Source organism: Anser cygnoides, chromosome 8 (genome assembly GCF_040182565.1).
Source record: "Anser cygnoides isolate HZ-2024a breed goose chromosome 8, Taihu_goose_T2T_genome, whole genome shotgun sequence".
Classification (NCBI taxonomy): Eukaryota; Metazoa; Chordata; class Aves; order Anseriformes; family Anatidae; genus Anser; species Anser cygnoides.
The window spans coordinates 29,410,887-29,425,605 of NC_089880.1; the positions used below are offsets into that span (position 1 = coordinate 29,410,887).

The following is a 14,719-nucleotide window of genomic DNA, read 5'->3' on the forward strand; positions in this document are numbered from 1 at the left end:
GTATTTTAATGTGCTCACACACAGTTGTTGATTATTCTCAGCCTTGCTGAGATTGCTTGAGGGGGAGCCACTGACATCCGATACCAAGGACAATTTCTGGAGCAAGGAAGAGTGTGCTTTTTTTTTTTCCTTTTTTTCCCCTGAGGATCTACTCCCAGGGACGAGTTGGGTTTGTAGGCTTAAGAAGCAGCATGCCAATTCAGCTGATCTGGGACGGCACACGAAGGTAACTTGTGCACACTCTCAGTTCCTCAAGGCTTGTTCCCAGCTTGGGAACCAACATACGTGTTGTTTGCCCTTGTGCAGTGAGTCCTCCGACTCCGGGAGCCTGTTGTAATATTATTTATGCTTCTTAGTCATCAAAGCCTTTTTTAATCCAGCTTAGGTGTGACATCGTGGGGCCAGGTGAATAGTGGGGTGGAAAAAAACATGTATGCAGACTGCAGCACGTCTTATCTTCTGCAATTCAGGCTTGATTTGAGTGTGCAGTCGGATGGAATGAGCTCATTCAGTATCTCAAAGATCAAGGACTTCGTAAATCCCAAATGCGAGCATGTGATCACTTTGAATAAGGATGGCTGCCTCCCTGTGCACTAAGCACAGCTACGTCTTCATTTGAACTCTGCTCACATACTAAACTCCATCCAGATTTAGTTCCAATTTTCCTTTTTGCCACAGGTAGAAAGTTGGCTCTTGGTCTTGCATACATTGCCGAGGAAGTCACAGACGCTAAAAAAAAGGGACCTGATTTCAACTATGCCCATTATGCAAATGCAATTAAGGTACATTATCTTAATTTGCTTTAAAACCTTTAAAACACCTTGAGCAACAAGCCTAATTATACTTTCTTGGTCACGTCTTGAGTTTGAAACACTCCTTCTTGCTTTAGTACAAAAAAAGGCCAACAAACAGGCAGCAAACCTCGCCGTCAATATTTCTCAGATAAACAGTAATGATCTTTTACGCTTGTTTTGCCCATTCATCCCAAGGAAATGCTTTACAAAGTGTGAAGCCAAGACCATTTTACCTACCTCTGGGATGGAATGTCGCAACAGTTTAATCACACAGCAACCCCACACAACATTTTAGGATCAGGCATGAAAAACAATACTAACTCTAATTGAAATTACTGGGGGAATTTAGGCATGCAGAATATAATTACTCAAACTGGACTTTGGCCAGTGCAAACTGGTGTACAAGCCAGGACATGAAGTCCAGCCACCTAGCTCCTGCCAGAAGTGCCATGAGATCCTTAATGAACACAAGTGGCAAGATCCCAGAGCACTGCATCCTATATAGCGTGGCCTTTTAAAGAGAAAATAGCCACTGAACAAGCTCCAATTTTAATGTGGCTCTAGTGCCAAATAAAATATATATATATATCTTGCATTATCTACTAAACACAAACAACATCACCATAAAAACACAAGCTAAGTACTGATTTGGCAAACTTCAGCATATTTAAGAACTACACATCAAGCATTATACCAAATTCTAGACAAAGTCTAATGAATATGTTTAATCAAACTTTCCCGGGCCTGAAGAGCATCAATGTGTTTCTTTATTGTGCAAATAAATCTGTAATAGTGAGCTCAAGCTTCTCTTCAGCCTTGTAGATAGAAGTGTTTTAGGGAAAGCAGAGCAAAACCTCAAGATCTGGTATTATTGCTAGGCAGACAGCCCTAAAAATACATGTCGTTTGTTTCAAGTTCAGCCATTATTTCTGTTCTCTCGCCTTGTCTGGACAGATACCACCATCTCATCTCTACTACAAGTCACCACGCACGTAAATGGATGTACTTGGAGCAGCCCGTTTCCCACCGTGCTCTCTGGTGGAGCCCAGCGCCCCATTACTCAAGGAGCCAGCCACTTGGGGCAGATGCCCCCTTGGTGGCATGGAGTAAAGCTATAGGCGGTGTAAAAGGAGTGGAGGGAAGCCAGTGGAGTTGTGCAGCTGGGACCAGGGCCGAATCCCACCTTTGGCGTTTCCAGCCCGGCTTATTGGAACCACTCCACAAGCAGCCCCCAACAACAAAACAGTCAGCTCTGGTTCTAAGTGCCCAGATCTAAAGCAGGAGATGCACTTTCATAATAGAGAGAATGTTTGTCTACTTTTGTAGGTGTCCTTGGGATCTAAACGTAAAAAGAGTGCTAAGCGTTATTGTTATTAAAGCAACAACCCACGTCCTAGCAGCAGATACAAAGGAGTGATTCTCAAAGCACAGAAAAGCATTAAAATAAGGTCACATTCCCTAGAATCCCACGGGATCTCCAATACAGATGCCGTGAGTAGCTAGCAACTAATTAGTTGCAAGCAACTAATACATGGCGCAGTGCTAACAGATACAGATACACAAACACAGCCTCGTGTATACAGACAGAGTTTGATTGTGTTTTTAAATATTTCATGTTGCAGGCCAATTATCATAAGGGAACTGATACGTAAAATTGCAGAATTCTTAATTACGCTGTTTTCTTCAACTCATTTCCATTTTGACCATGAAACTCTGCGCAGCCTTAAAACAACTCATCAGTTACAGCAGAATGAAATTCCGCGATGGAGGGGGGTTAATGCGAGAGGAAAATGCCTGGCTCAAGTCTTTGCTATGAAGGATTTAAAATATGCATTCAAAGTTTGGGGTTTATTTTTAATATATAGTATTTTTTTAATAAATAATATATATTTTTTTGCTTTCTTCTGCAATGGGAAATGGAAATGGAATGGGAAATGCAATGGGAAATTTTGTCTGAAATGGAAACTGTGCCGGGCAGTTTGCTGGTGGACAGGACAGCTTCAGAAATCACCTATGCCAGCCACCTGAAATTTTTGCAGTTTAAAAAGAAACCCACCCCACTCTCACCTTCCTCTTCAAGCCCCTGTACCCAGCACTCTGCTATGCCCAAGACAATTTCCTCTGCATCGCGTCCTTCCCCAGTGGCCTTGTTATCTCCTTCCAAACCTCCCCCTCAAGGCTCGCTGTGCTCAGGCAGCCTTCCACTGATAATCTGCACTTTGCACCCAGAAAAAGAGGGTAACATTTACCAAAGGATATAAATAACTCCTGGGCTAAAGCTTTAGTGACCTTCAGGGGGATTTCGGATCCTTGTGGGTTTGTCTTCCTTTGGTTTGCCTCCCTTTGTTTTTCTCCATCACCATTTTTTAATGGCACTGCTGTAGGGGAACAGCATCCCTACTGTGGGATCCGGCACACGGGCGATTACCCCGCCACGGTGCATCCCACACGGACAAGACACCAGCACTCAGTGTGAGTCTCACGGGCAAGGCACGTCTCATCTGCCATGGATGCTGTCATGAGGCAAAGGGTGAAGGGAATCGGACCCGTAACGCACCGGTGTATCGTTGCAAAATCTGCAGTTAGAAGGAACTACATCACTGAGGTACTACATGCTATCACTGGATATACTAAAACCTTGTTTTTCTTCCTCTCAAAACAGTGTAAAAATAATATCTAACATGGCTTCATCAGGGTTGAATGGATATATTGTGTACTGTCAGCTGAACAACCTCATGGCAAACATTGCTTACGGTTTTAGTTAAATACTTCATGTGCCAATAAGGATTTTTTTACTTTCGTATTACTCCATGGCAAAACAATACAATGAAATTCTTCAAGAAAGTGACTGACAAAAAGGTCAAGTGTACTTCTTTAAAAAATACACAAAAAAACACATGCTGGTTGTAACGTGCAGTTTCTGCCGTCCCTCCCCAACATGATGCACCCCATTGCACCTACCACCACCCCCCAACCACTGAAGGGGGGGAATCACCCCTTCAACATTTCGAAACCTCTCCTGCCTTTTGCTTATCCTTCCTCTGCTCTTCGACTTCATCTTGCCCATTATCTTCAGGCCCCAAAACCTGATGGCTTTCTGAGAGGAGCCACACGCACCGCATGAAGACGACAGGACACGAGCACCGCGCTTCGCCTTGAACTGAAACCTGCCTCCACGTTGCAGAGACTCAAACCTCATAGCACTAACAGCACGGCAGCTAGACCGGGTGGAACGAGCATGAGAAAGAGAAGAATTCCTTTTGTAACTTAGAAAATTATAGGATTCTTCTTTTTTTTAAGTGCGTCTTTAAGATAACTGAAATTATGCAAGTATAATGGCAACTGACCTCTCTCAGGTGTATAATTTTCTGAGAAACCCTCCGAACAATAGGCTTTTCTCTTCTTCACAAAGGGAGTTATCTCATCACTGGTGTGCAGACATGGGATCTGTATTTGCCAGCAGGAGAAGTTTTCTCAAATACATTTGGTGTGTCAGGTGCAACTGCGATTATGTATCTGTGAGTGCTGACAGAGCTCTGTGCCCAGCATCTCCACAGAAAAGCCTTAAAAAGAGGCAATTCTCATGTGGGTAAGGGCCAAAACCAGGAACCAAAATATCCAAAATCTCCTCCTAGGGCTCCCTTAGACATTTATTCTCATCTTTAAAGATGTGACTCTGTGCTACAGTCTCTTACTTGTTTGTGACAAAGGACTGGTAATATTTAACACACGTGTAAGAGGAGAGAAGCCTGAAATATAATGTATTCATTGTGACCTTCAGCTGGAAGGAACTATAGAAAAACAACAATTTAATATTCTTTGCTGTACTCTTTTGCTTTCTGTTCATGAGCAGCCTGTGCCTGTGTGCTTTATATAGAACATAAGTTTTTTTCACACAAAAGAGCCAATAATGGAGAAAATCAAAGCTTCACTTAATAAAACTTACTTTGAAGTCACTACATTTTCCTTCCATTAACCTTTCAACTGCCATAGACGTTCTGCTTACATGCATTCATTTGTCTGGAAAAGTGGAAAATTGCTGGCAGGGTAAGATCTAAAAAGGAACCATCAGCCGAGATAAAAAGAGAAGATTTATGAAAATCTACTTCGTAGCGCCATGCACTAGCACACTATAAACTGGAAACTTGGCAAATGAGAGCGTTATTTATGGCCTTCAACTTCCACGTCAGCAAAAGCCACCATACCTGTGGAGTTAAAAGTCTTGAAGGCAAAGTTCCCAAAGCTTGCCCAGCACCGGAGATGACAATGTGAGGCAGAGCACACTCGAAGCCCAGCTGACAGCCTCCTGCTTTTCTTTTGATCTGATGCCGGTTACCGGATTCGTAGGTGGTAAAAAATACAAATCACAGAGACACAAAAAGAAGAAGAGATGATAATGCTCTTCAGGAGATTTACAGCTGGATGTAGCTTGGCATAATGGCATTTGCTTTATTCTTCAGGTGCTTCTCATCCTCCGGAGCCCTCACTCTGGATGCTGGAGTGCTCAGTGGGATGTCTCGGTGGGACGGAGTTCTTGGTGGGATGCCCCCTGCAACGCAGCGACTGCAGCCTCAGCTCCACGTTACTCCATAGGAATTTTACCAGCAGCCCAGCTGGGCCAGGCTCCAACCCAGGTTCAGGCACAGCCCTGAAGCTGGGGAGCTGGCATTTTGGTTCAAGCCACTACCAAACACAGCCACTTACCAATACAACCCCATAAATGAGTTACACCTGCACCCCCCAACTTGCCTCTACAAATCAGCGCGATGCTGCTGCAAACACTGTCTGCAGCTTTGTTTTTCTCCTAGGGGAGACGGTGCACTCCTCGATGTGCTTGGCTTTTCAAGCTCGTTGCCTTCTCCGCTCAGCAGGCTGCCCTTTAACATGCTCCATCTGGCAGATCCGTGGTGACACCCTTCCCCCTACGTGCTGGTAGGCTTGTGAGGGCAGGCTTTGGGACGCCCTTCCTCCCAACGCTCGCCTCGAGCCAGCAGAAGAGCAGCCTGCTACTCACTATTAATTTTCCGGTGGGGAAAAACGTCTTGGGGCTCCCTTCTGAGCGCATTCTGCTGCTCGCGAGTCGGCTTCTGCCTCACACAAAAATTAACCGTGTCTCCGTAGGGTTGTTGAAGAAGCTTCAGCACAGGTTTCCTCTGGGTGCTGCAGTCCTGCTCACCTTCCAGCCCACCTTGCTGCCACTTTCCAGGCACTGCGGAAGAGAAAGGCTTCTATGGGGGGACACGATTACCCCATTTTGTCTGCTACACCTGCACCCCTACTGATATGTTTGGAAAGGATTTTTTTCTCTTCTCCTACTATTCTGCAGATTAAAACCAGGTTTACTTCCTACACCAGCCATATCCATCTCCCATTGCTCCTTTTTAGTGCACCTCTGGGGTTTTCTTGTTAGAGTTCACGGGCTCCATTTGCTCGGTTTTCATTAAGCAAGCAATTCTGCATCATTCACCATTGCAGTACTCAGTCTCTTTGCAATACTCTTTTATAATAATGAAGTATTTTCCTTCCTAGTTTACCGAGGAGACATCGAATCATATCAGCTTTCACCAAACAAAACAGCAGCCACGAGCTGAGCCATGGGTTCCCCCATCGTAGTCTCAGACCTGCCTGAGCACAGTGCAGAGGGCATGGGAAAGCACCTAAAAAGACAACCCGTCAGCACAAATCGCTAACAAGGACTGTCACGGGGTCAAAAGAAAGACACTGTAAGGCCAGTCTTGAGCCCAGAGTGGAGATGTTTCCACCAGGCTTGCAGGAAGGCACGGGGAGCCTCACAAAATCCCCCTGTTCACTATAGTGAAGAAGCCACAGGTAATTTATTGGGCCAATGTGTTCGCCACCAAAAGCCCCAAAGTTGTAAACAATCAACCGGGCAATATTTGCCTTCAAAAAGCTGCTTCTGATACGAACTGCCCCGGTGGTAACTAATGACAAAAACGAAACCTCAGACTTGAGCCTGTCAAAGAGCCAGCCGTGACCTTAATTTGCCACAGAGATCTTTGATGAGCACGAAAGTATTTCCCTCAACTATCTGAGAAGGACAGCGTGCCGCCTAATGAGCTGCAGGTCTCAAGCCCACAGGCACCGCGGTAATTACAAAGGGGTATTTAATTATCTAACCCCGGCATCTAAAGAATTAACAAACCTTGATAATGAAAGGAAACCGGAGAGGAAAGGAGAATTCATTGTCTAAGCCGCAAAACGCTGGAAAAATCACTATAGAGACCGATTTCAATAGATTCATATCTGGTATTTCTAAAAGCTTGCTGTGTACTGAAATGCCAGATGTTCACACATTATGGCTGTTATTACTGTTAACAGCATTAATTGGGAGAGAGAGCGAGTTAATCCAATTTAATTCAAGCAACTAAGTGGAGAAATATATAAGAAAACAAGCGGCAGAGTCTAACAAAGACGGATACCCAATGTTTTGGCAACCTGCACGTTTTGTACACCGTTGGCGTAGTTGTTCCAGAAGTGGCCGAACAAGAGAAATGTCCCTGTCTGGGAACTTACCTCATTTACATTTGTTTACCACAAAGAACAGCAAAATAAATAAAATAACAACGCCCATGTTCAGGCCATTCCCAGCACGGCCTCCCCTGGCTGCTCTGGCAGTGACCGAGCTTTGTGCTCACCTCCAAACTCCTGTTACACATTTCCTTCGCTCAGAAATCATCTCAGTGGCGGAAAACCACGGGTTCCTCAAATTTCAACACACCACCGACGAGAAAAGGCACCATTACATGTAGACCCCGTCTCCTTGCAAATGTATGCAAATGCATGTGTATAACAAAGCAATTTACATGTGCCCAAAGCCTCAAAGTGAGTGTGTTTGCTTTGATCAAAGCTTATAATGGGATTTATCTGTAGGGCATAAAAACAATGTTCGCCTTAAAGAAAACAGCAGTGGCTTTAGATCACTGCAATGAGCCTGTTCTCTTATTGTGGCGGTGCTGTTTGTAATGCTGCTAAGGTTGCATGAGCATTTCCCTTATAATCTCCTCTTATCCAGAAGCTTAGAGCTTGCCAGAGAAATGCCTCTCCAACTTACACTTACTGCATAAGGCCTTAATATATCAGCTAGCCTTTTATTTCCTCACCAAACGATGGGAAAAAAACAACAAAACGTGTATTTCTTTATAAATTATATTTCATTATTAGCATCCACTACTATTTTTGCTGGAAGCGAGCTGAATTCCATCAAGATGTTTTAAACCAGGGCTAAACAAAATGGAATTTTATCTGGAAAAGATTTGTCAAAAAATAAAGGCCAGTACCTGTCCAATGCACAAAAAGAAGGTGCCTGTGGAGCATTATTTGGTTCACTAAACAGTTGCTGCCTTCAAAAAAAGCCACTGCAGTACTGGAGAACTTTTCCTTCAAATTCAGTAAATGGGAAGCGATGTAGTTAATGGTAAGTGAATAGTTTGAAGAAATGCAGAAATCGATGGCAATTTGATAGCTGGTGTGGAGATTCCCAGAGAGATTTCCCCATCGGCCACAACAGGGAACCCTTCTGCAATGACCAAGAAATTGAGAAAACCTGCTATGTCAATGAATTCATCCCCCTGACAAAACTCCAGTCACACGTCTTGGAGGATGTGTTTTGGTGATGGGTACTCTGAAAAGATGGGCTGGGCTGCTCCTGGGGCTTCTGCCACTCGGCTGGGAGGAGAGAGAAGTTCTACCATGAAGTCATGCAAATAGAGCAGTAAAACAGCCTTTAAAGTTGTTACTGAAAGGGAAGGGAAGGATATTTCCAGCTTCAAGCTGCCATTTGAAGATGCTGAGAACAGCTCTAAAGCCAAGCAGGGGAAAATAATAAATAAATAAATGGTTTAATATTGTAAAGAGTAAAATACTGCGTATATCCCGATGCAAACAGGAACCCAAGCCTCCCAGGATAAGAGGTATTAACGGGTGTTACCCACTTCTTTTTCTCTTCAGGCCTGAAAGCTGGTTTCGCTCACTGCAGGCAGCACGACACCAGGGGTCAGGTTCCTCAGCGGGCTGGCACCCAGGCAATCCCCCTGCCCTCCCCGAGTTATAAGCCAGGGGCAGAATTTTGTCCCATAAATATGAATCTCTTCATTACCGTTTCTAGCATCATCTGCATTTTGCATGTTAAGGATGTTATTATACACGGGGAGCTTCAGCTACTGCTTAGTTAACTCTGTGCCACTGTTTCCCATGCATACAGGGGAAGACTGCTCACAGGCAGGAAAAAGTCATTGCATATTCATAAGTATCTCAACACACAATTAATTGCTGAGTGGTGAAAAAGCAGTAATGAATAGAAAAGATTTCTACTTTAACACTCAACAAGATACATATTAAGCACACGCTTTGTGCGTGTCACATCCCCAACAAGTATCACTTGGCTTCACACCTGCCACGAATTCTTAATTGCATCAGAAACCCAAAAGCTTTAGCTGCTTAATAACAGAGAGAGAGAAGGTGTCCTTCTTCGTTTACCACTACTGCAATCACATTAGATCTTGAACTAACTCATAATGAGAGAGAGGTGTTGGGTATTCTTTTTTTTGATGTTGTCGTGAAGCACTGGCGAAGTGCACAGTACAAGGCTGCAACATTATCATATTGCCTCCCCCTCAGACATCCCCATAATTTAGCCATAACCTAGAAGAGACAAGTCTTCTGACGGCTTTGACACTTTCATTTTCACTTTCTCAGTTTTGATGCCTCTCATCATTAAAGTAACTGTACCCTGTAATTGTTGTTAAATGACTACCAGCGACAGAGCCAAGGAGAATGACTCAATTTTTGTATTGACCTAATAAAGACGTTTAATTGGCATGCGATTGTCAGGCCAGATGAGTTTCTGTTGGATCAAAAACGACATCCAAATATGTGAAACCACGTTACCTTTGCTTCCAAGTGCGTTTGGCTTTCTCAGGTACCAGCTTTCTCAGGTTTTCAGTCAGATTTCCTGCAAAGTTTAAAAATCTATGTGAACACCCTGTCTAGCGTGATGCTAGTTTCAGACTGACTGAATCCTTTGTTATACTTAGGATCTAGTTTTAATCAAATAGATAGAAAATGTATTTGTATTGAATTTATATTGCTCATAAATTAATGCATACAAGGAAAAGATGTTAGCATCAAGATTTAGTACTTTTTAACCTTGAAGGTATGCCATATAATAGGTATTGATTTTACCTTTTTTATTACACAGAAAAAATAATAAAATATGTCTGCTGGTGAACTGTTATATGACAGAATAAATGGTTAGCAGTGTATGTTATAAAATAGCAGAGTGACACCACGTGTGTTTGCTTTAAAAGCTTATTATAAAAATCAATGATGATATACATCTTGGTTAGGCTCATTTTTTCTAATTAAAGAGACAGTGTCAAAAAGAGGTTTTCGGTAGTTCAAGCTGTAATTCTTATTTCTCTCCATCATCTGTAACATTTTCTCTTACTGAGAAGGCCTTGCAAATAATATTACTCTATAAAATTTTGTTCATTTCCACTCAGAAATAATTCTGTATGTGGCATCGAGGTTAATGTTGTTCTTTTATGTGTGATCATTATAATGTGCAATGTCTCAGATTAAATCCCCTGGTTTTCCCAAGCAGACGCTACGAGTGAAATTCTGGTCGTCTTTAAAGGAAAACTTCCATTGGCTCCAACAGAACCAGGTTTTACACCCTGAAGGTACAAAAGCTGTTCCTCTCTCCTCCAAGAACGCAAGGAGAAACCAAGGGGAATAACTCAGTGGAAGGCAACATAAAAGAAAGCTGGCAGGATCTCCTCTCTAGAGGGATCCCTTCCAGCAAAAGAGAAGGAAGAAATACTCTGGGTGAAACGCACTGCTCTTCCTCTCTTTCAAAAATGTATGGAGGCAGAGTCATAGAGAGAATTAATTTTTACCTTAAGTGTCTAAGGTGTTCTTCAAGGCTCTAGAAGCTTGCACAGGCACTCAAATATGGCTCACAAACTCACAAAACACCCCTGTGCTGCACCCGTATCTGCTGGCACCACCCGTAGCATCCCGCAGCACTTCTAGGATCCAGCTCTTAGAGGCAGGCTTGGCAGGTAACGGAAATGTAACTTTTATATAAAGCCCTTCCGACACCTTAAATACCCTTGAAACATTTTTGTTTGTTGTTGCCCCTTTTAAACTGATTGGTACTCAGTCAAAATGAATTATATCTGAACTGTTTTGTTATTCGCCCAGAAAATTCAGTTTCAGGCACAATCATCTTTCTTTCCTGAGTTACACCTAATTTGTTAACCTGTTCTGTTATCGAGCTACGTGCAGACAGATGAATGCTGCGTTCCAGGGGAGAAAAGGGGGCTTTGCACAGAGCGAATACTACCTCTATGGCTCCCAGACGAAACTTCATCAGTGTTTCTTGAATCTATTTTAAATTGCAAGCTTGGAAACCCACAACGCATTAGGGGAAGCAGCGCGGGCACGCGTTACCCAGCGAGGAGGTCAACTTGCGGTCCTCAGAGACCACGGCTGGCCTGGCTTCCTTGCTGACCACCCCACTTGGACTCCAAATGTCCAGACTGCCCTCTCGCCCAGCCCGTCCACCACTCAAAGGTGACCGCTGCACAGCATCCTCTGGAGAAACAACGGTGAAGCCATGTCAACGTTTCCTGCCCACCCTTCCACCCTGTCCCCATCTGTGCAGAATTTTCTTTCCTCCTCATTGAGAAAAGCATTTATAAATTTCCTTCTTTTTTTACTTCTTCCCTTCCTTTAAAATCCCTTGCTATGTAAGCCCAGAGGACAAAGCAATGCCTGCAACAGACCAGGACCCTCTCCTAACAAGTAAATAGATTTCTGTAGTAGACAGCCTGCCTCCTTTTGGGGACCAGCAGCCAACAGAGCCCTCGCTGTCTTTTTAGTGCCTTTAGTTTCTGCTCAGCTTCTGAAAAGGAAAGCAGGTCCTGATCAAGGGAACCAGAGAGAAAAGCCAAGTGCTGCTCTCTGTTGCCTCAGACCGCCTCGGCCCTCCTGGGACCTCAGCATCAGGCAAGAAAGGCAGGAGCTTAAGAAGCCTCCCCTTCTCATCTGCTTTCCCCTCTCCTGTCTCACCAGATAGCAGTCTGACAATACAGAGAAGGAGAGTGACCTAGACAGACCTCTCAGATCTATTTGGATCTCTGGAGATACAAACAGGAAAAAAGGAAGCTACTATCTCAATTGTCTTACGGTACCTTTTGCAAAAACTTAAACCATGCTTCCTTTTGTATTACTGCTATTTCATGGTATCCTCAGGTTATCATTTGGGGTGCACTCAGGAAGCTCTCACTAAATCATACTGTAACATATTAACACTATTCTGAGAGTATAATGACAAAGTTTATAAAGGCAGTAAGTTATCAAACAATTTTAAAATCAAACAAATTTTAAAATATCAGGTCTTCCATATAATAGTATTCTACTTTTTCTTGAACAAGAGTATACCTGGCGGGATACACTGAAGTGTCTTGCAAAAAAAGCATAATTGATTTAAAACCACAGATCCAGGAAATGTGTCTTTTTATCCTTGGCTGAGCCTCAATGACTTGATTTAACCTCAGCTAGCACCGCAGTGTCAGTTCATAGCCCATTCCCCCTTACTCCATCTCCTAAATCTGAACATTCCTGAGTCAAAATTCACAAGCATCAAGGGCTTGGAGAGTCTCAGGAAGGGGAAGCGCTGTCATTAGTGCTACCAGCCATGTTCCAGTGAGGACTTTTTATGTTTTGAGAGCCTACTTCCTCCTCCTGCTCTTAAATCTTTGTTGAGAAAAGATTGTGACTAGGAGTGATGAAGTGTGTGAACTAAGGGGATTGTAGTGTCCTTAAGAGAAGAAAAGGAAAAAAATGGCACTGCACTCTTTGCAATGGTTATCATCAACAGCCATCCTTTGTGCTCGAGCACTCGCTAAAGCATAAAGTAACTGCAATACATCCCATCTCTATTGATTCAGAAAAGAAAGGTAATTGATTCACCCTCAGGATTTCCTTTAAAAGATACCGGGTAAGAATTATCTCTCCTATATCATACCACAAAACACACTAAACAAAGCTACTTTGGGTTTGTATGCTGTCATCCATCACCGCAGTCCCTGAGCTCTTTTCAAGTATAATTGAGAGCAGACAACTGTATTTTAGTGGGCATTGCAGGGTGTCTCTCCCTCTCAGGGCAAAACACTCCACTTGCAGTATTCAGGACAGGGTTAGCGCAGAACGAAGGAGAGTTGCCTGTTTGGCTGATGGACTTGAGTCTGAGGCTTAAAAAGATGCCGCAAAATGATCAAAGACTGAAGACTTGTCAAATATCGGGTAAGCCCCTTTCCCCATTCCCCCCATCACAATTTCTATTCACGTGTTGAATGTCAGTGAATCAAAACTTCAGCAAATAGAGATCAGGCCAAAGTGCTGAAGCATACGCTGGGCGCACCGAGTCCTGGGTTACACAGACACTCAGCAACTGCAGGTCCGAGACTGCCATGATAATTTATCCAAAGAACTTGATTTTTAAACCTCCTGAATTCTGCTCTTCCACAGATTTGCATCATGGCATATAACCTATAACCATGGACCTTATTTCTGAAATACTGTTAATTCTCCTGATGTACATTACAAAACACTGAACACTTGTTAGGGATGCTTTGTTTCTAGCCCCTGGCACCTGTAGATACTTGCAAAACCTATTAGACACTTGGACACACAACTCTCTGAAAACACCTGAAAATTTGACCTGATGGGGTGAAACTAATAATGGCAAAGAACAGAGAGAAAATTGTGTTTCTAGACTGTAGCCTCCAAAAATTCTTTGTTAGAGATTTCACTGAACGGTTCTAGCAATGGCAAACCACGAGAAGCAAAGCCAGTAGCTCCAGACTCCAACGTCTTCCCGCATTAAAAATAGAAATCAGTGCAGGACAGCAACTGATAGCCAAGAATCTGCCTTCCATAATTAACGTGCTGTTTTTCTGGATGAGCCTCTTCACTAAAATATCTTTACTTTGAATTTCTGACAAATTAAAAAAAAGACGGGAGAGAAAGGCTGAGCTCTCAGCCTGGCAGATTGCCTGGACGTCCCTAGGATCATTAACTGCTCTCGTGTTGGTACCCGCTGCCACCTTCCCAGGGGGGAGCAGATGTCCCAAAACACCCGGTGCTGTTAGAGGGGGGACGTGAAAGTCAGGTGAGCTGCAAAGGGCACCTCGGAGCTGCCGTTTCTCAGGGGACTAAAGCTTGAGCATGCACCACTTCGGGAAGATGCTGCGCCCCACCTGACAGAGAGGAGCTGTGAAGGTGCGCATGCCACGGCTGGTTGGAATTGGTGGATAGGAAAAGGCGAAATAATATCCCAGACTTCCCTCCCACCGTAGCTAGAACTGCACGATGAACGGGTAAGGAATATCTAATGTACATCGGCCGCTTTGCTTTCTGCAAATTGCCTGTGACCAAGTCACGAGTGTCCTGACTTTATCACAGCAGACACTGGATATTACCTGAGATTGTTCATTAGATACTTTCTGTGAATACTTCCCAGTCTGTCACATGCTTCCAGGTGTTTGACTGTGTAAGATACCTGGGTGGATCTGGTAAGGCGTAAGTCACACAGCATGTCTGGTCCCTGACTGGAAAAGACAATCTCAGAGTCAGACTTAGAGGGTGAACAGTCACAATTACCTACCTACAATGTTCTTTCTGGCAACATTTTTCAATCCTATGCCAGTGCTAATTGCAGCCAGAAAGCCTACTGGCCAGTACATTTATAGAAAATAAATAAGAAAGGAAATAACAACTAAAGCTGATTCACTTCCTTATCCAAAAGAACATTTGTGCAAGATCTGTGCAAGGGAACAACCCAAACACGGATGTGCCTGTGGGAAGCACACCTTTGATTTTGGCTGCTAAGTACAGAC

At 43.6% G+C, this 14,719-nt stretch overlaps 1 protein-coding gene across 6 annotated transcripts in view; it reads right to left on the reverse strand.

Annotated features, from left to right (window-relative positions):
* DAB1 (DAB adaptor protein 1) overlaps positions 1–14,719 on the reverse strand; it is a 438,670-nt gene that overhangs the window by 340,415 nt on the left and 83,536 nt on the right. The window contains exon 1 of one of the 6 annotated variants that reach the window (XM_013176242.3): positions 9,702–9,741. The exons of the other annotated variants lie outside the window; for them this stretch is intronic. The gene's annotated coding sequence lies outside the window, so the exon portion shown is untranslated. Of the gene's footprint in view, positions 1–9,701; positions 9,742–14,719 lie in introns of those variants that run through there. 6 annotated transcript variants of the gene reach the window in all.